We start from the raw sequence: 20,128 nt of genomic DNA, 5'->3' as shown, positions 1-20,128 counted from the left end.
CCATTTCTCTAGAAACACTTGGGGAGTCATCATACTGTACATGAACTTGGATTCTGGGGGAAATTGGATTCCCAGAGAGGCAAGAACATCTACCAGTGGCAAAGAAGAGTTCATTCCTAAACAGCCAGGACTGTGCTCAAAGGTCCTAAGTGCTTGTGGCTCAACTCCCATAGGGATTCTGTGGTGAGATGCAATGGATACTGAAGACTTCGCTGCAACAGATGAGGCAGACTGAGGATTCTAACTTTTGAGTGTTTCACTCTGCAACATTAAGGTTCTTTGAATGTAGGTGTTTTGTTTTGGGTGATATCTATAATTAGAATTCCAAAGGACAAATTAAAGACATTGCAAATCAAAGGCATCTTTATCCACTAAAGTTATAAATACAAAGAATGTGGCAGAGTATGCATGTCTGCTGTAAAATGTTTTGAAAAAAACGGATGGTTTTCATAGAATATACTGTACCTACTTTTTCCAAATGGAGAAAGGTATGTGATAATGCACAATGGAAACTTGTTGTGATGGGGACTTTTACCCCTTGTTCTCTTTGCACAGATCATTTTGTAAGAATGTCTCATCTTTTAAGGTACTGGAATTTGAAAACAAAATATTATGCTATATTACTAAAATGTCAGAATAATATTAAAATATTATACTATCATTATATACACATAATTGTAGACTCTCACCTTTGCATAGCATTTTCGATCACTCCATCTCCAAAAAGATACAACAGAAAGAACATGTACAGAGTCATGGAAAGATTGCTATATGAGAAGATATTAAATTAGAGCTAACAAGTTTACAGTGAGTGACATGAAAGACTTCCATCGGAGGAAGAATTTTCAAAGATTAAGATTCCTTAGTGTAGAGAAAAGACAAATTAGAAGGGGCACAATATATTTTAAATTAACTGTATAGAAAAGCCAAATGGTTACTCCTATTAACCCCTCTTATACTACAAGAACAAGGGGACATACTATGAAATGGAAAAGCAACCTATTTAAACAGACTATGGGAAATACTTTTATACACGTGGAGTTCATTCACTTACACTAGATATTACTGAGGCAAAAAACTTGGTAGGATTCACAAGGGGAATAGGTATTTACATGCAGAGTGTCATTCACTAAGAAACATTTATAAAGTCAGGAAGTAAGTTGACCTCCAGCTGTTTGGGATTAGAAAGAAATTTCCCCATGGCCCCTCTCATGGTACCTCTTTTGGAGGTTTTCCACATGTAATGACCTCTGTTACTGTGGTTGCCCTTGTACCTTTTAAAATACATTTATCGTCCCATACCTTCTCTGTTATTCTACACATCTTCAGCATGCCCCCTGTACTTGGGACTATGAGGGGGCATGGCATAGTGCTGTGCATTCTCTTACATTACACTAACTGACCACTTCAAATCAGTTTTAAGGCTGTTTTGTGTGCCCAGAGCATGCAAAGAAGTTGTATTAGGGTCAAGAATCTGGCCCTAAATCTTTAATAATGATACAAGCTCAACAGAAGTTTCCCTTCGTACATCATTACCGTGCATCTATAGTAGCATCTAAAGTGCTTTCTTTCATATATAGCTCTACAATATTATACTGTGACTGAGAAATAAGGGCATATTTTTACTCATCCATAATTACATTCAATTACCATGATTTCCCATGGAATTATGGAATTTACAATTGAATATCATTTTGTATTTACAATTAATACAAATGCATCTGGACTATAAAATATAACATTAGAAGAAAAAGCAAACTGCCTCTGGTATATAAACTATAGGAATTGAACAAAGTAAAATAGGGTTGAACAGTATAGTCCCCTGGTCTTTCAGTCAGGCCTGTTTGAGTTTCCCTTGTAATGAATAATTTAATACAGGTATACAGTACATATTATCCTCCTCCCCAAAATCTCTCTCTGTTGTTTTGATGTTAGGAAAATGAAGAAATTCTACTGGGGATGTATGCAAGGACAGTTAACATAGAAAGGGAGATTGACAATTGAAGAGAAAAAAAAAGTATATTGACAAAATTAAACTAAACTGGATGTGCACCTAAAGGAGTGGAGAGAGGTTTTTGTTTTTTTAAGCTCTCCCAAATCCAAATTAAAATCTGCACAAGGATGCTTTGTGATGATAGCTTGTACTGTAGATTTAGTGCATTTTTTCCCCAGATAGTGGGTTGACTTTGTTCTTCAATCTTTTCTAACAAGCTGAGTGGCATAAATTAACCATTTAGGCCCAGGGGAAAGTGTATATTATGAAAGCAAGGAACAAAATGAGACAGTAAGTCAGACAGCATGGAGCAACCTATGGTCTGCAGACCCCTGGGGGTTCACAAACTATGTCTAAGATTTGCAAAGGAATCCTTACCTCCATTTGAAAATTTTAAGGGGTCCATATATGAAAAAAGGTTGAAAACCACTGACCTAGACAATGTAGTATGGGCTCATGCTTCCACAAATTCACAATGTTAGATTGTTCTTGAGATTTTATGGAGAATTTGCTTATTTTAGGTTAGACGTAGCTAAACAGTTTATAGGAGTCTCGTTCTGGCAACTTTAAATTATACTGTAATAGAGAGTTTTTGAACATAATCTATCCCCATATTTCATGGCCTCTAAGATACAAAACAACAGCTGCACTAAATTGAGAACTGATTTTATGTAAAAATTATTAATTATTGCTATGACATTATAAATGTGTGGTGTTCCAGAAGAGTGGTTCTCTACCTTTCTGGACTACTGTACCCCTTTTAGGAGTCAGATTGATCTTGCATATCCCCAAATTTCACCTCACTTAAAAACTATTTGTTTACAAAAATCAGACAAAAATACAGAAGTGTCACAGAACACTACTACTGAAAAATTGCTTACTTTCTCATTTTGTCTGTATCAAATTTTAGTTTGTACTGACTTCATTAGTGCTTTTTATGTAGCCTACTGTAAAACTAGGCAAATATCTAGATGAGTTTATGTACCCCCTGGAAGACCTCTGCATACCCCCAGGGGTACACATACCCCTGGTTGAGAACCACTGCTTTATAGTGCACAGTTACCCCCAAACAGAAAAAATATCCCCCATCCTGAAGAGTTTACAGACTTAACACATGGACCAAGACAGACATTAAAGACAAAACAAGAATGGGAGGTATGGTCATTAGCTTCTGAGTCTTTCATTGAAACAATAAAAGCATTTAGAGCTCAGTCATGCTCCCTCCAAAGTCAATAGTACTTTTGCTATGGAATGCTACTGTATGGGAGCAGGATTAGGATCACATTGAACCAAAAACATCAATGGACTTCCACCCGTGTTGACTTTCCTGCTTCCTTTCAAAGAGACAACATTTGAGAAATAAGAAAATGGTGAAAAACTGCATGGAAACCCCTAACTGTCCAAAGAATTTTAATTCATTTTGGCAGGATGTTTTATTGTTCAGGGTCATTACTGGAAAGCCAGACTGATTTTTTTCCTCTCCATTTTAAAAAGACATGTTTGCAATGGCAGAGATGTTTTGTGAGAAGGAGGACACACAATCACTGATGAATCTTTCTAAAAGAAAGGTTCACATTCAGAAATGCATTTAGGATTATACAGCAACCAGCTGAAGAAGCTTCTTCCAGCCTCCAAGAAAAGATTGTTCCTATGAGGCTGATTATTCCTGACTATCATTGCCTGAGCTGATTCAGCCTTTACCTAATTTTTCTCATTCTCCGAGCTAGCAAAGGTGTTAGGAGGCAGATTTTCAGCAGTTTATTATTAATTATTATTAAATTATATATATTGTGGTAGCAGTTGAAGGACAGTCACTGACCAGGACCCCATTTTGCTAGGTGCTGTACAAAACAGTCTTTTTACATTTGCAATCTGTCTTTGGAAATAACTGCCCATAGAAGTGTAGATGAAAATAAGGGGGAGGCTCGAAAGCCAGGCTGAAAATAAGGCTTTCTATATCAGAAGAAGCTGGCTCCTCCCTCCTAGAGGTAATAATCCTTTTCCTGGTAAGGACTGAGTAAATTAGCATAGGGCTATGAGGAAGCTTACACTGCCACTGCCACTGCCACTGCCTGTGCCTATACCTGTTCTGTGGACAATGCAGACAAAAAACATATTCCATAGCTATCAATCTGGCACCTTTGTTCGTAAGCACTAAATTCAGGTTTAAATAATGTGGAAACAAGGAAATTGGTAATAAATAAATTTCACACATGACAAACTACATATTAGAATTTAGAATTGAGGTTGCTTTCCTAACTTCTGACAAAAATTGGAAACACTGACCAAGTATTCTCATGCCTAGATGCACAAGAGTTTATGTTTACTAGTGATGAGTGCCCAACTGTTTGTTTGAAAAAAATCTTTTTTAGTTGTATTAGTAGGTTTTTCTGGTAATGCTACACATTTCTCTCTCACACTTACCCTCCCCCATGATGCAGCAGCCTTAACTATGTTAGTCTCTCTCTTAAAAGTGATGCAGGTTTCTTTAATGTTCTGTGAGCTACAGCATATTTTATAGAAGTGTCTGGTTAGTTAAAAATCAGTACAAAGAGAGAATGCACTACATTTAAATATACATTTCCATACTGTAGAACAGATATGCTTTGCATTTGGCTTTTATACCGAATTTATCATTCTTAATGTTTTATTATGTTTATCGTGTTGAAAAAAAAAAGACAAATTATATGATCAAATAATTTTAAAACAATATTCTAATGCATTTATGCTTTGTGATAATGTGTGAGAAGAACGTCAGAGTCACAGCCACTGAATGGCATTTACCTCCAGCTTTATTGCGTTGGTCACATTCCATTGCTTTCCAGGAAATGTAATAAATAAGGTGGCAGATTAGGAAATTTCTCTCTCAGTCTTCATGTTTTTCCCCCTTTCACAATTAGCCATCTTCTTGACTATTGTCTGCACCTATTGAACTAATAAATTAGGGTCACAATTAGCAAAGATGACAAAATTAGGACAAGGACACATAGCCAAAGAGAACACCCTCTGACTTGTCAGCGCCACTTGTTAGGATTTCCCCCCCCCCAGTATTAGGAATCAGAACATTTCCTGTAATTAACAACACCACTTGAGATAGGACATGGAAAAGGAATTAAGATTTGCCTAAGGGTAAAATAATCTTTGAGGGTTGTTTAACTTGACTCTTAAATATGGGTTCTAAATCAAGGGTGTTACCGCTTGGTGCTTCCCAGTCCTGCTTTTAGTGTGCACTTTTTCTCCCTAGTAAAGAAAACAGGATTAATGTGTTAGGGAGCTTATGAAAAACTCTTAATCAAGACAGAGTCTTGATTCCTAACACACACAGTCAAGTAATAAATTACAGTTCCAGAATGAGAAATGAGAGCAGAGATTGAAATGGGACAAGAAAAGAAATAAGGTAAAAAGATTAACTGTTGAAGGTGGGAGGGATAGCTCAGTGGTTTGAGCATTGGCCTGCTAAACCAAGGGTTGTGAGCTCAATCCTTGAGGTGGCCATTTGGGATCTGGGGCAAAAATTGGGGATTGGTCCTGCTTGGAGCAGGGGGTTGGATTAGGTGACCTCCTGAGGTCCATTCCAGTCCTGGTATTCTATCATTCTATGACTAATTGCCTACATTAGCAAAGATCAATATAGTATACCAGGAGTTCTCAAACTTCATTGCACTGTGACCCCCTTCTGACAACAAAGTTACTACATGACCCCAGGATGGGAGGGTAGCCTGAGCCCCACCAGCCTGGGTGGGGAAAAAGAGGGGGCCAGAGCCTGAGCCTTTCCATCCCAGCTGTAGCTAGGGCTTCAGCTTCAGCCCTGGGTCCCAACAAGTCTAATATTGGCCCTGGTGACCTCATTAAAAATTGGGTTGTGACCCACTTTGGGGTCCCAACCCACAGTTTGAGAACTGCTGTAGTATACTTATCGCTTTGCCTATTCTGGAGCATTACAGCAGTGTCTATTTTGTAACAAAGAGAGCTTATAGAAAAAAAAATTCAACAAAGTTTTGCTGTCAGAAATGCTGTTTCATCAAAATCGCAACATGTTCCCACAGAAAGTTTGACAATTTTATTTTTTAAAAAAATGAAAAAAGCATTTCAACAATAAGGTATAACATTCTGGAACATTTTTATTTTAAATGCAACTTTGTTTTGATATATATTGCATTTGCTATTATATCTAATATTAAAAAGTCAAAATGGAACATTGGATTTTATCAAAATGGAACATTTCAATTAACCCCAAAATGATTTTATTCAATAATGTTATTTCACTTGCAATTTTGATTTATTTCTTAATTCCGATTCAGACCAAAAACGATTTTGAAATGTCAGAATTTATTGCAGAACAGGATTTTTGAGTTTTGACCAGCTCTAAAGTTAAGGTAATAATTGGAATCCTAAAATAGCTAATAGCATGCTAATCTACAAGGTATGACTCCATGGTTGGAATGGGTTGTTTCAAAATATAGAATAAGGAATCCTGGACCTATGGTTGAGTCAGGCTAATTACATGTCTTCATAAAAAAAAAAAAGTTAGTTCTGGAAACAACTCAGATACAAGTGTATCTCAGTTAGCCAGCCTAAAGGAGGTCATGGATAATAAAATAATAAGGTAATAAGAAATAGTCAACATGGATTTGTCAGGAATTAATCATATCAAACCAATGCAATATCTTTCTTTGGTAGGTAACAAGTTTTGTGGATAGAGTGGAAGCTGTAGGTCTGATGTATCTTGACTTTAAAGTCAGGGATTTGATATTGTGTCACATGACCTTCTCATAAGCAAACTAGGGAAAGATAGCATAGATGAACTATTATAAAGTGGGTGTACTCAGAGTAGTTATCAGTGCTTTACAATCAAATTGGAAGAGCATGTGGAGTGGGGTCCTGCAGGAATATGTCCTGGGTCTGTTTCTATTCAATATCTTCATACATGATGTGGATAGAAAGTATTTCTATATAAAGTCTGTACACAACACCAAGCTGGGGAGGGTTGCAAACATGTTAGAGGACTGGATTAAAGTTCAAAATGTTCTTGATAAACTGGAGAAATGGTCTGAAATAAATAGGATGAAATTCAATAAGGATAAATGCAAAGTACTATCCTTAGGAAGGAATAATCAATTGCAAAAATACAAAAGTGAGAAATGACTGCCTAGGAAGGAATACTGAAGAAAAGGAGATGGAGATATAGTGCAGTACAAACTAAATGTGAGTCAACAATGTAATACTGTTGAAAAATAAGTGAACATCATTCTGGGATATATTAGGAGAAATGTTGTAAACAAGACATGAAAATTCTTTCACTCTGCTCAGCACTGATAGTACTCCAGTTGAGGCTGTATGTCCAGTTCTGGGCACCACACTTTGGGAAAGATGAAGAAAAATTGGAGAAAGTCCAGAGGAAAGCAATACTGGCCGTTATCTTTGAAAATTTTTTGCGATTGGGGAGGTCCCGGATTACTGGAAAAAGGCAAATATAGTGCCCATATTTTAAAAAGTGAAGAAAGAGAACCCAGGGAACTACAGACCAGTCAGCCTCACTTCAGTCTCCAGCAAAATCATGGAGCAGGTCCTCAAGGAATCAATTTTGAAGCACTTGGAGTAGAAGAAGGTGATTAGGAACAGTCAACATGGATTCACTAAGGGCAAGTCATGCCTAACCAACCTGATTGCCTTCTATGATGAGATAACTGGCTCTGTGGATATGGGGAAAGTGGTGGATGTGATACATCTTGAATTATTCTTGCCAGTAAGTTAAAGTATGGATTGGATGAATGGACTATAAAAGGTGGATAGAAAGCTAACTAGATTGTCGGGCTCAATGGGTAGTGATCAACAGCTTGATGTCTAGTTGGCAGCTGGTATCAAGCGAAGTGCCCCAGGAGTCAGTCCTGGGGCTGGTTTTGTTCAACATCTTTATCAATGATCTGGATGATGGGATTAATTGCACCCTCAACAAGTTTGCAGATGACACTAAGCTGCAGGGAGAGGTAGATATGCTGGAGGGTAGGGATAGGGTCCAGAGTGACCTAGACAAATTGGAGGATGGGCCAAAAGAAATCTGATGAGGTTCAACAAGGACAAGTGCAGAATCCTGCACTTAGGAAGGAAGAATCCCATGCACTGGGGGACTGAGTGGCTAGGCAGCAGTTCTGCAGAAAAGGACCTATGGGTTACAGTGAATGAGAGCTGGATATGAATCAACAGAAGGCCAAAAAGGCCAACATCATATTGGGCTGTGTTAGTAGCAGCATTGCCAGCAGATCGAGGGAAGTGATTATTCCCCTCTGTTCAGTACTGGTGAGGCCACATCTGGAGTATTGCGTCCAGTTTTGGGCCCCCCACCACAGAAGGGATGTGGACTAATTGGAGAGAGTCCAGTGGAGGGCAACAAAAATTATTAGGGAGTTGGGGCACATGACTTACAAAGAGAGGCTGAGGGAACTGGGCTTATTTAGTCTGCAGAAGAGTGAGGGGGGATTTGATAGCAGCCTTCAACTACCTGATGGGGGGGGGTGTTCCAAAGAGGATGGAGCTCGACTCTTCCCAGTGATGGCAGAACAAGATGCAATGGTCTCAAGTTGCAGTGCGGGAGGTCTAGGTTGGATATTAGGAAACACTATTTCACTAGGAGGGTGGTGAAGCACTGGAATGAGTTACCTAGGGAGGTGGTGGAATCTCCATCCTTAGAGGTTTTTAAGGCACAGCTTGACAAAGCCTTGGCTAGGATGATTTAGTTGGTGTTGGTCCTGCTTTGAACAGGGGATTGGACTAGATGACCTCTTGAGATCTCTTCCAACCCTGATATTCTATGAACAAAAATGATTAAAGGTCTAGAAAACATGACCTATGAGGAAACATTGAAAAAAATGTTTGTTTAGCCTGGAGAATAGAAGATTGGGGTGGCGGGGGGGGGGGGGGAAGATAACAATTTTCAACTATGTAAAAAGTTGTTACAAGAAGAAGGGTGAAAATTGTTTGTGTTAACCTCGGAGGATAGGACAAGAAGCAATGGGCTTAAATTGCAGCAAGGATGATTTAGGTTAAACATGAGGAAAAAAAAAAAAATCTTTCTGTCAGGCTAGTCAAGCACTGGAACAATTAACTAGGGAGGTTGTGAAATCTCCGACCCTGGGAGTTTTTTTTAAAACAGGCTAGACAAACACTTGTTGAGGATGATCTAGATAATACTTAGTCCTGCCTCAGTACAGGGGACTGGACTAGATGACCTCTTGAGATACCTGGTAGTCCTACATTTCCACGATTCTATGGCTTTTGGGAATCCATGAGTCAACAGGTTTTTAAGGCCCTGCTTGATAAAGCCCTGGCTGGGTTGATTTAATTGGGTTTGTTCCCGCTTTGAGCAGGGGGTTGGACTACATGACCTCCTGAGGACTCTTCCAACCCTAATCTTCTATGAAATTACTTTGAATGGAGGCATGAAGGTGCTGGACCAAACCCAGGATAGAGTTCGTCAGCTGAAACAAAAGATCCTAGCAGCTAAAACCAAAAACTAAAATTAGATCCTGGAATGTGAATACAATGTGGGACAACAGAAACCAGTCTAGTCAGAGAACTGACTTGAAGTGAGCAAAATGAGATGGATTGATGTGGAAGACTCATTGTAGTCTGTTCAGGAAAGCAAGATAATTCTCATGTAGGAGGAGTTGAAATACTACTTGACTAAAAGGCAGCAGAAGCTTTACAGGAATGGGAACCAGTTGATCCACAAATTACAAGAGCAGGTTTTGTTAACAAATTGTGTTAAAATAAATTCTCTTTCAGTGTTACACTCCTACAAGTAATCATGAGAAACAAGAAAAAGATGCATTCTACAATAAGTTAGAAGTAGTAGTAAACCAGGTTTATGCTAATATTCTGGTTATGGGTAACATGAATTCCCAAGTTGGTAACAGTTTTGGATAGGAGTATAGAGGTTCTGATGGACAATGATAAAAGATTCATTGAGCTGTGCAACATGTATAACCTGTGTGTTGGGGGTGGGAAAAGCTAATATGGAAGTCAAATGATTAATCCAATTGTTTCTCAGTAATTCACATTGCCATAAGCAGATGGTAGAGAAGATCATTGATGTAAAATATTGTGTATCCAAGTGCTGACGTAGGAAGTGACCACTATCTTGTCATCAGAACCGTTAGAATAAAGCTAAAAAGACAGGTTTCACAAGAAAAAAATATGGTATTTGAGGAAGCCCATATTTTTGCAAGATCTTCCATAGTTTGACCCAGGAATCAGGAGAGCCTTTAAAGGCAGCTCTCAGATGGATTTCAAAAGCAGTGGCTAATAATGTATGATGACAGAGAAATAATGGGTTTGCTTTAGAGATGTGTGCCAGAAGGTTGCCACAACTTCACTTGGATTAAGAGGATCAAGGAAAGAATGGATACAGCCACACATATGGTCATTGTTTGAGGAAAAAAGACCAAGAGGCAAGTACAGGTGGCACAAGATGATGAATAACATTCTCTATATACATACTCTGCAATGTGAGTAAGACAAAGAAATAAATAAGTTATGTTGGAAAGAGAAGCAATAATGAGAACAAAAAAGCAAGAGAAGCTAAAGAAGCATTAAAGTGAGAGTGGCTCAAACTACTTCAGGTATGTAAGGAATTGCCATCTTTTCCAGATTCATAGTGGTATCATAAAAGCAAAAGATGGAAGACGTAACAACAGAAGCAGAACAAAAAGAATGAGGGCAAGAACATTTTAATGAAGTACTCAACCAACCAGAGCCAAAAATTCAAAATGATAAGTGTGACGAATTAAACATTAACTGCTAAAAATTTCAGAAGTAGAAATAAAGATAGCAATTAATCAGCTAATTGCTAAAAATTGGCAAAGCGCCTGGTGAAGGTATGATCACCACTGAAAGGCTTAAAGCTGGTGAGAATGTAGTAGTACATGAAATACATAAACTTTATAATACATTTTGTGAGAAAGAACTTAAGCCCAGAGGACTGGAAGAAATGTGTAATCTCTAAATTACCAAAGATATTGGACACCCAGCTTGCCTAACTGGCAAGGCAGAACATTGCTTTCCATACCTGGAGAAGTGTTTTGCAGTATTCTATTGAACAGAATCAGACTAGCCATAGATGAAAAACTATGCAGTGAACAAGCAGACTTTAGACTGAAAAGATTGTGTGTAGATCACATCTTTACACCGAGACAACTGATTGAGAAAGGGCTTAAATACCAATAAAAATTAGTCTTGAACCATAGATTTCACCAAAACTTTTGACTGTTGTGACAAAGTTCCTGCACTACCTTGGTGGGTCTTGCGCTTATTGGTGGATTTGCTCACCTTGGAGCTTCACAGCAGCCCTCAGCTTGGCCGTTTTTCTGAACCCACAATCCAGGTCGACTCCTCCTGTGTCTGACCAGGAGTTGGGAGGATTTGGGGGAAACACAGGTCCACCCTCTACTCTGGGTTCCAGCCCAGGGTCCTGTGGAATACAGCTGTCTAGAGTACCTCCTGGAACAGCTATGCAACAGCTACAACTCCCTGGGCTACTTCCCCATGGCCTCCTCCTAACGTCTTCTTTATCCTCACCATAGCACCTTGCTCCTGGTGTCTGATAATGCTTGTACACCTCAGTCCTCCAACAGTCCCCATTCTCACTCTCAGCTCCTAGTACCTCTTGCTCCCAGCTCCTCACACGCACACCACAAATTGAAGTGAGCTCCTTTTTAAAAGCCAAGTGCCCCGATTAGCCTTCCTTAATGGATTTTAGCAGCTTCTTGATTGGCTGCAGGCGTTCTAATCAGCCTGTCTTAATTGTCTCTAGAAGGCTCCTGATTGTTCTGGAGCCTTCCCTGTTACCTTACCCAGGGAAAAGAGACATGCTTAACTTGGGACCAAGATCTCTCCCTTCTATTTCACTCCTGCATCCCTCTGGCCTGGAGGAAGAGCACTACTGCTGCTGGGCTCTGCCTGCTCCTGCTCCTACTGCTGCTGTTGCTGCTCCCCTGGCTGGGCCAGACACCACCCCTTCCTCTGTTCTCTGCTACCTTGTTGCTGGACCTCCCACTCTTGGGTACTGCTACTGCTCCAACTGCAGACCCTTAGGGAGGGGCCTACTGGCCTACTCCCCAGAGGTGGGGGAGTGAGGACCCCCAGCCCCAGCTGTTGATGCTGTGGACACCATCAACACCACCACCACCTGAGAGGGATCCTTCCTTCCTGCCTGCCTGGACCACCACCTGGAGTTCCTGGAGCTGCTGCTGCGGAGTCTGCTGTCCAGAGCTGCTGAAGCCCTGAGGAGAAGAAGAGGACCATCTACCAGTGGGGGAGCACCTAGAGACTTTGCAGACCACTGTGGAGGGGGCCATAAGACTGAGTAACTTTCAAACTGTGCTCTTATGGTGGGGGTCTTGACCGTGTTTCTAGGGACAAAGGGGTTGTAGCGTGGAGCTGCCCCCCAATCCGTGTGTCCCCCCCAACTCCCACCACTACCACCACCGCTGCTCCCTCCACAACCCCCACTGGATGTTTACCATCTGCATCAGCTCCTGCCTCTAGACTCAGCTACTTGCTTGGCTTGCCACGCCCTGATTCCACCCTTTGGGTCAGAAGCAGCAGCCAGCCCAAATTGACTTGTGCGGGCGCACATGCATGCACGTGTCCCCACCCCCGGACTGCCTACCTCACAGCTTTCCCCTTGCAACCTGCCCCATTTTCCACTTGCAGCTTTTGCCCCCCGTTTTGCCCGAGCCCCCCTTACTAGCTTCAGTTTGTTCGCCTGCCCCACCCATTTCCTTCTACAGCCTTTGTTTGTTTGCCCCGCCCCAGCCTCTGAAGCTAGCCCCTTGGTTTCTCTGCCCTAACTCAGGACTGCTTAGCCTCTTGCTCCGTGTGCCCATGCCCCCTCCCATGAGCTTGTGCTACTCCCCATTTTAGTTTCAACCCTCTTCACTGCACCCCCAATGTTGTTGTATCCCCCCTCCCCTAGTGCAGCTAGAGGAGCTGGAATTCCACCCTGTGTCAGTGACTGACCCCTAACCCGATTGCCCCCACATACAGCCCACTCTTTCGGCGACCTCCTCCCCTACCTGCAGCCTAGCAGGGAGGAGCGGTCGACCTGCTTCCCCTTTCCCTTCCTTCTTCTGGTATCTCCCCTTCCCTCCCTGTTCATGATGGTGGGGGGATGAGACGGGTGGAGCCCCTCCAGCAGTCCCAGCTACCGCTCCCCTGCCTGCGCTTCCATCACCCCCCCAAGTCTCTACCTCTGCTGCCGCTGCCAAATCATCTGCCATCACCCCCGCTGGGGCACCTGCAGTGACGGGCACCGGGATGACCTCCGCTGCTGCCACGTCCTTCCCCCCCATAGATTCTGGGGGAGCCCCCCCAGCCAGCGGGAAGGGTCAGGGGAAGAAGGGGAAGGGCCCCGCTAAAAAGACCAGGCCCTCCACAGCAGGGGCTGCTCCCAGTGCCCCAGCCCCACTACCAGCTGGGGCGTCCCTTCCTGCTGTTCCCTCAACCAGCTCTGCGGGTGTCCCTCCCCGGCCCCCAGGGCATACGCCCAGGTGGCGGCAGCCCCCCCGCCTGACGCTATGTCATCTCTCCTGTCCACCGCCTCCGCTATCATCTATAGTAGCCTTTCCCACCATGACCAGGAAGCACAGCGTCTGTTGCCTCCTGGTGCCCGCCTCACCCCACGTGGAGACCTATGTGCGGGCGTTGGTGAGGGTGGTGGGGTCCACGGCCATTATGGCGGCCTGCAAAATGTACGGCAAGGTCGTCTTCTTCTTAGCATTGGATGCTGCCGCCCAAGAGGCGGTGGAGAAGGGCCTGGCCGTAGGGGGTGTGTTCGTCCACTTGGAGCCGCTAGAGGACCTGGGCGTCCGCCTGGTCCTGACCTCCGTCCCTCCCTTTCTTCCCAATGCCACCCTGTTACCCGCCCTCTCTACCCTGGGGAAACCCATCTCTGTCATCAGCCCTCTCCGGTTGAGCTGCAAAGACCCCGCTCCCCATCACATCCTCTCGTTCCACTGGCAAGTGCGGCTTCAACTGCCGCCGCCGGCGCATGACGGAGAGGCGCTGGAGGGGTCCTTCCTAGTCCCCTACCAGGGGACCCATTACCGGGTGCATTACTCCACGGGGGAGGCCTGGTGTTACCTCTGCCGGGCGATGGGGTACGTCCGGAGGGACTGCCCCTTGGATGGGCAAGGAGGGGCATCCGTGACCACTGAGCCGCGGCAGGGCACCGGTGCAGTCATCGTCATCAGCAGCTGCTTGCAATCTGGCGGGGCCTGTGGAGGAGGGTGCGGCAGGGACACCGCCGAGCATGGGAGAGGGCCTGCCCCAAGGGGAATCTTCCCTCCCTTGTGCTGCCCCACTGTTATCTCCTCGAGTCCCTGAGCCATCGCCTCTGCCCTCTGACACAACCTCTGCTAGCCAGCCCATGGATGATGCCATGGAGGGCTGGGCCCGAGTCCAGGGGAAGCGGAGCAAGCAGAAGGCTTGAGCTCTGCTACTCCCATCGGATGTGGAGGCTCCTCGGATTACCAGGAAGGGGGGCACCAATGCCGAGCCTTCCTCTTTACCCACGGGTGTGTTCCATCCACCGGTGCTGGCTGGGGAAGACATGGCAGCACTGGAAGGCAGTATCTCCCCTCCACGGGAGTCCCTCCCCCCCCCGAGGGCCCCCGAGGGAGGCCCCCCTGCCCTGGCGCCATCTGAAACCTCAGTGTGCCGCGAGGCGACCATCGCATCAGGTGCTGGCAGGGAGAATCCTGGGATGGCGGAAAATGGTTTCCTGTCCATATATGAGGAGATCGAGGCCTAGGGTCTGACCCCGGTCACCCAGGGGGAGGACGATCCTATGCTAGTGGGCCTTGATCTGGGCGACTTCACTCCAGCCCCCCTTTCCCCATGCTTCCTCCCCCTAACCAATGCTTCTGCTCCCACCGCCGAGGAGCCCCTGGACTCCTCCATCAACCCAGCTGCAGATGGCACCCTGCTGAGGGCCACTGAGCCTGTTGAGGCGATGGCAAGTGCCACACGGCCGGGACCTGAACCACCAGGGGCACCCCTCATTGGTGAGGAGCATTCGACCTCCTTCCCGGGAGAGGGCCCTACAGAAGAGAGTCCACCTCCTGATGCCGTGGCTGCCAAATCCACCATAGAGCCTGCGCCTGGCATCACTGAGAGCCCTTTCCCCGCCCAGAATCTCGCCTCTAACCCTGCCCCCTGCCCCGTCCCTATCCTGTCCACCTCCCGAGATGTTTTGCCACCCCTGGGGCTGTCTCCTTTCCCTTTCCAATCGATGACCCCAGGGAGCGTCCTTTGTGTTTACCCGTCCTGACCCACCAGGGGCTGCTATCCTCCCTCCGCTGCCCCCTATTGCCCCTTCTAGGCGGACCTAGTGGCGCCAACCCATCAGGAGACCTGGCGGGTGTCCGCACCCTGTTTGCCCGTCTCGGTGGGCCACGAAGCTGTACCAAGGGCCCCGTCGGGGAATAACCAGGAGACCGTAACCCCAGCCCCCCATGCGCTGTGAGAGGAGTTGCGGGAGTTTTTAGAAGACATCCGTGGCTCCCGCAACAAAGTACAGCTTGCTCTCCAGCGATGGGGGGACTTTCATCAAATCCTCCCCCGCAAGGGCCCTCATGGGGGAAGGTAAAAGTACCGGGAGGCAGGGCGCCGTGGCCTACCAGTGGGTCCACCTCTTCCGTGACTCCTTACTCACCTACAGGGTATGTCACGGACTGCTGCGCGGCCTGTCAGGAGCCACAAGCGTTCCTGCCAGTGAGGATCCCCCCCAGCCCTCCTCATGGCACCTCTTACCATCGCAACATTGAACACCCGCGACTGTAGGATGGGTGTCCGCAGGTCCCAGGTGCACTCCTTCCTTCGGGAAGGGGGGGTACTCTTGTTTTCCTGCAGGAGACCCATATGGATCTGACCGCCGAAGACAGCTGGCAGCTGGATTACTTTAGCCATCTCAAAGTTCGTACAGCTGGAGTGGTGACCCTGTTCTCCCCCGATCTACGGCCCGAGGTGCTGGGGGTCACTGAGGCTGTGCCGGGCCGCCGGCTGCACCTCTAGGTCCGCACGGAGGGGCTTGTAGTCAACCTCGTCAACATCTATGCCCCAGCAGCGAGCCCAGAGCGGCTGCAATTCTATCAGCAGGCATCCGCCTTCCTCGGCACCTTGGATCCTCAGGAGTGCCTAGTCCTGGGAGGGGACTTTAACATCACCCTTGAGGAGCGGGACCGCTCGGGGATAGTCGAACACCACTCCCTAGAGGACATCTGGTGCGACCACCACCCGGATGACACTTCCACGTTCACCTTTGTCCAGATGGAGGCCCATCGGTCGAGCCACTCCCGGTTGGACCACATTTATTTATCACGCTTCCATCTTTCATGAGCCCAGTCCTCCAGTATCCAGCCAGTCCCATTTTCTGACCATCATATAGCCATCGTGACGGCCTCCCTCTGCATGGAGAAGCCGGGGCCGGCCTATTGGCATTTTAACAACAGCTTGCTGGAGGATGCGGGCTTCATGGCGTCCTTCCGGGAGTTCTGGCTGGCCTGGCGAGGGCAGCAGCATGCCTTTCCCTCGGCGCGGAAGTGGTGGGACCTAGGGAAGGTATACGCCTGGTTCTTCTGCCGTGACTACACCCAGGGCGCCAGCCGACGGAGGGATGCGACGATAGAGCAGTTGGAACGGGAGGTCTTAGAGCTGGAGAGGCATCTGGCCACCAGCCCCGAAGAACCGCCCCTCTGCAGAGTGTGCCGGGAGAAGCGGGAGGAGCTTTGGCCCTCGAGCACTATCGGGTCTGGGGTGCCTTTGTTCGATCCCGCATCTTTCTCCTTCGGGAGATGGATCGTGTCTCCCGCTTCTTCTACGCCCTGGAGAAAAAGAGGGGGGCCAAGAAACATGTCACCTGCCTTCTGGCAGAAGATGGCACCCCCCTCACGGATCCGATGGAGATGTGCGGGAGGGCGAGAGCCTTCTACGCAAGCCTTTTCTCCCTGGATCTGACCGATTCTAACTCTTGCAGAGTGCTCTGGAAGGAGCTCCCTACAGTCAGCGTGGGCGACCGAGACTGGCTAGAGCTGCCTCTCACTGTGGCCGAGTTCTCAGAAGCCCTCCGTTGCATGCCCACCAATAAATCTCCGGGCATGGACGGGCTGACCATGGAGTTCTACCACGTGTTCTGGGATGTCCTCGGCCGAGACCCTGTCACCGTCTGGGCCGAGTCTTTGCAAAGTGGGGTCGTCTCTCTTTTGTGTAGGCAAGCCATGCTCGCCTTATTGCCGAACTAGGGGGACCTCCGCGATTTACGAAATTGGCGTCCCGTCTCGCACCTCAGCACAGACTACAAAATCGTGGCAAAAGCAATCTCGCTGCGGCTAGGGTCCATGCTGGTGGACCTACACTGTCCCGGGCCGCAGCATCTTCGACAACCTATATCTGGTCCGGGACCTTTTGGAACTCAAGTGTAGGGATGGTCTGTCGTTCGCCCTCCTATCCTTACATCAGGAGAAGGCGTTCGACAGGGTGGATCACGGGTATCTCCTGAGCATTCTGCAAGCATTTGGCTTTGGACCCCAGTTTGTGGGTTTTCTCCAGGCGCTGTATGCCTCCGCAGAGTGTTTGGTCAGGCTCAACTGGACCCTGACCAAACCAGTCAGCTTTGGGCGAGGAGTACAGCAGCAGTGCCCCCTCTCGGGCCAGCTGTATGCTCTGGCGATTGAGCCCTTCCTCTGTCTCCTCCGAAGGAGGTTGACAGGGTTGGTGCTGCAGGAGCTGGAGCTGCGGCTGGTCCTGTCGGCGTACGCTGATGACGTACTCCTCGCAGTCCAGGACCTGGGTGACTTTGTGCGGGTGGAGGCTTGCCAGGCCATCTATTCAGCAGCCTCCTCCACGTGGGTCAACTGGGTCAAGAGCTCTGGCTTGGTGGTAGGGGACTGGTAGCAGGCGAGCTCCCTCCCACCTGTGCTTCAGGCCATCAGGTGGAGCACGGGTGCGCTGCTCTATCTGGGCATTTACCTTTCTGCCACGCATCCCTCTCCACCAGAGAACTGGCAGAATTTAGAGGGCAGGGTGACAGAGCGGCTCCGGAAATGGACAGAACTACTCCGGTGCCTCTCCCTTCAAGGGAGAGCACTGGTGCTTAATCAACTAGTCCTGTCCATGCGCCGGTACCATCTCAACACCCTGGTCCTGGCCCCGGGTTTCCTGGCCAACCTCCGGACATCGATTCTGGAGTTCTTTTGGTCAGGACTGCACTGGGTCCCTGTAGGGGTTCTCCATCTACCCCTGGAGGAGGGAGAGCAGGGTCTGAAATGTCCACTTACTCAGATCCATGTCTTCTGCCTCCAGGCCCTGCAGATGCTCCTTTATGGTGCAGGTAGCCCGGCGTGGAGCATACTGGTGCACGCCTCCCTGTGCCGCTTCTGAGGGCTCCGATACGACCGGCAGCTCCTTTATCTCCATCCGAGAGGTCTTCCGCGAGACCTTTCTGGGCTGCCAGTCTTCTATTAGGACCTCCTCCGGACCTGGAAACTCTTTAATGACCAGGTCCGTGGTGGCCACCGAGGGAACAGATCTCCTCACGAAGCCCCTGCTACACAACCCCCAGCTCCGTGTGCAGGTGGCTGAGTCCCGCTCGGTGCACCAGAGGTTGATCCTGGCAGAAGTCACAACAGTCAGAGACCTCTTGGACTATGACCGGGGAGACTGGATGGATCCCCTGATGCTCAGGGCTCTCCAGACCTTGTACTCCCCGGCACATACTTCAGGAGGTGAAGGCCGCTTTGCTGCCCGCTGCTCAGGTTTATCTCAACCGGGTCCTGCAGGAGGGCACGCTCCATCCACCATCTACCCCAGGCCCACCGGACCTTTTAATTGGACCCCGGCCCCGTGGACCCAACTGACTTCCTCACCCCTTCACTGTAAGCTGTCTGCACGAGATGCAGCCGGTCTGCTTTCAAACCGCACCAAGAAAACATCTATACACGCTCGTGCTCCACACCCTTCATGCCCTCACCCTCGTGTCCCGCCCCGATACAAAATGGTGGGACCTCCTGCCACCTTTGGAGGGTGAGGAGCCCCGGTGGGCCAGCCTATATTCCACCTTAGTCCCGAGGCCTGCCGGGGATGTCAGTTGGCGGCTCCTTCACGGAGCCGTGAGTATAGGCGTGTTCTTGGCACGGTTCACCTCAATCCCAGACCCCTGACCTTTTGCGGTATGAGGGAAACCCTGGCACACATACCTGGAGTGTGCCAGGCTGCAGCCCCTATTCTGGCTCCTCACCAATATCTTATTACGTTTTTGGTTGCACTTTTCCCCTCATCTTCTTATCTATGCACTCCCTATCCATGGCCCCACAAAGTCACGGGATCTCCTGGTCATCCGCCTCCTGGTCCTAGCTAAAATGGCCATCTATAAAACCAGAGTGAGGGGGTTGGCCGATGGAGTCTCCTGTGACTGTGGGGCCTATTTCCGATCCTCAGTTCTTTCACGTATCTGGGCAGAGTTCCTCTGGGTGGCATCCTCTGACTTCCTTGACACCTTTGAGGAGCAGTGGGCACTGTCTGGGGTTCTATGCTCGGTGTCCCCGTCCAGTTCTTCTTTTGACCCTTTGACCACACTCCTGTCCCTGTCATTTCATTAGTTGTCCCCCAGAATTTTTTGGCATCTAGGTCCTGTGGATCCCCTTTTAGGCTGGGAGGGATCCTTTAGCAGTAGATGGGCTTCACCCGCCCACTTCCCGGATCCCAATAGGATTACTCTCCTATAGCCATCTGGCCCGACCCTGTCACACTCTATTCACAGACAGTAACTATGGAAGGTCTTGCAAAAATATAAGCTTCCTAGAAAGTGTGTGTCAGCAGTCAAGTTGTTGTCTGAAGATTCAAAATGCTGTGTAAGGACAAAGTGGAGAGGTTGATTGGTTTGATATCATCAGTGGACTGCATCTTATCTCTTGTCTGTGTTGTGGTAGATTACATGATGTGAAGAGCAACAAAGGAAAATAGAAAAGAAAACAGTTATCTGGAGTAGAGGAAAACCTCAAGATCTCAATTCTGCAGGTGATATTGTTCTGTTGGACACAGATGACCATACCATAGATAAGACCAATATCAATATAAAACATG

The 20,128-nt window shown here is 47.2% G+C and overlaps 1 long non-coding RNA gene across 1 annotated transcript in view; it reads right to left on the bottom strand.

Moving 5' to 3' along the window:
* Nucleotides 1–4,616: 4,616 nt before the first annotated feature.
* LOC119856394 overlaps nucleotides 4,617–20,128 on the bottom strand; it is a 30,001-nt gene continuing 14,489 nt past the window's right edge. Inside the window, exon 3 of the long non-coding RNA XR_005293272.2 lies at nucleotides 4,617–4,926. This is a non-coding gene — a long non-coding RNA (uncharacterized LOC119856394). The remainder of the gene's footprint in view (nucleotides 4,927–20,128) is intronic.

This window comes from Dermochelys coriacea, chromosome 5 (genome assembly GCF_009764565.3).
Source record: "Dermochelys coriacea isolate rDerCor1 chromosome 5, rDerCor1.pri.v4, whole genome shotgun sequence".
Lineage (NCBI taxonomy): Eukaryota > Metazoa > Chordata > Testudines > Dermochelyidae > Dermochelys > Dermochelys coriacea.
Note: the sequence above shows the minus strand (reverse complement) of the source record. Positions and strands in the feature narration are given on the sequence as shown.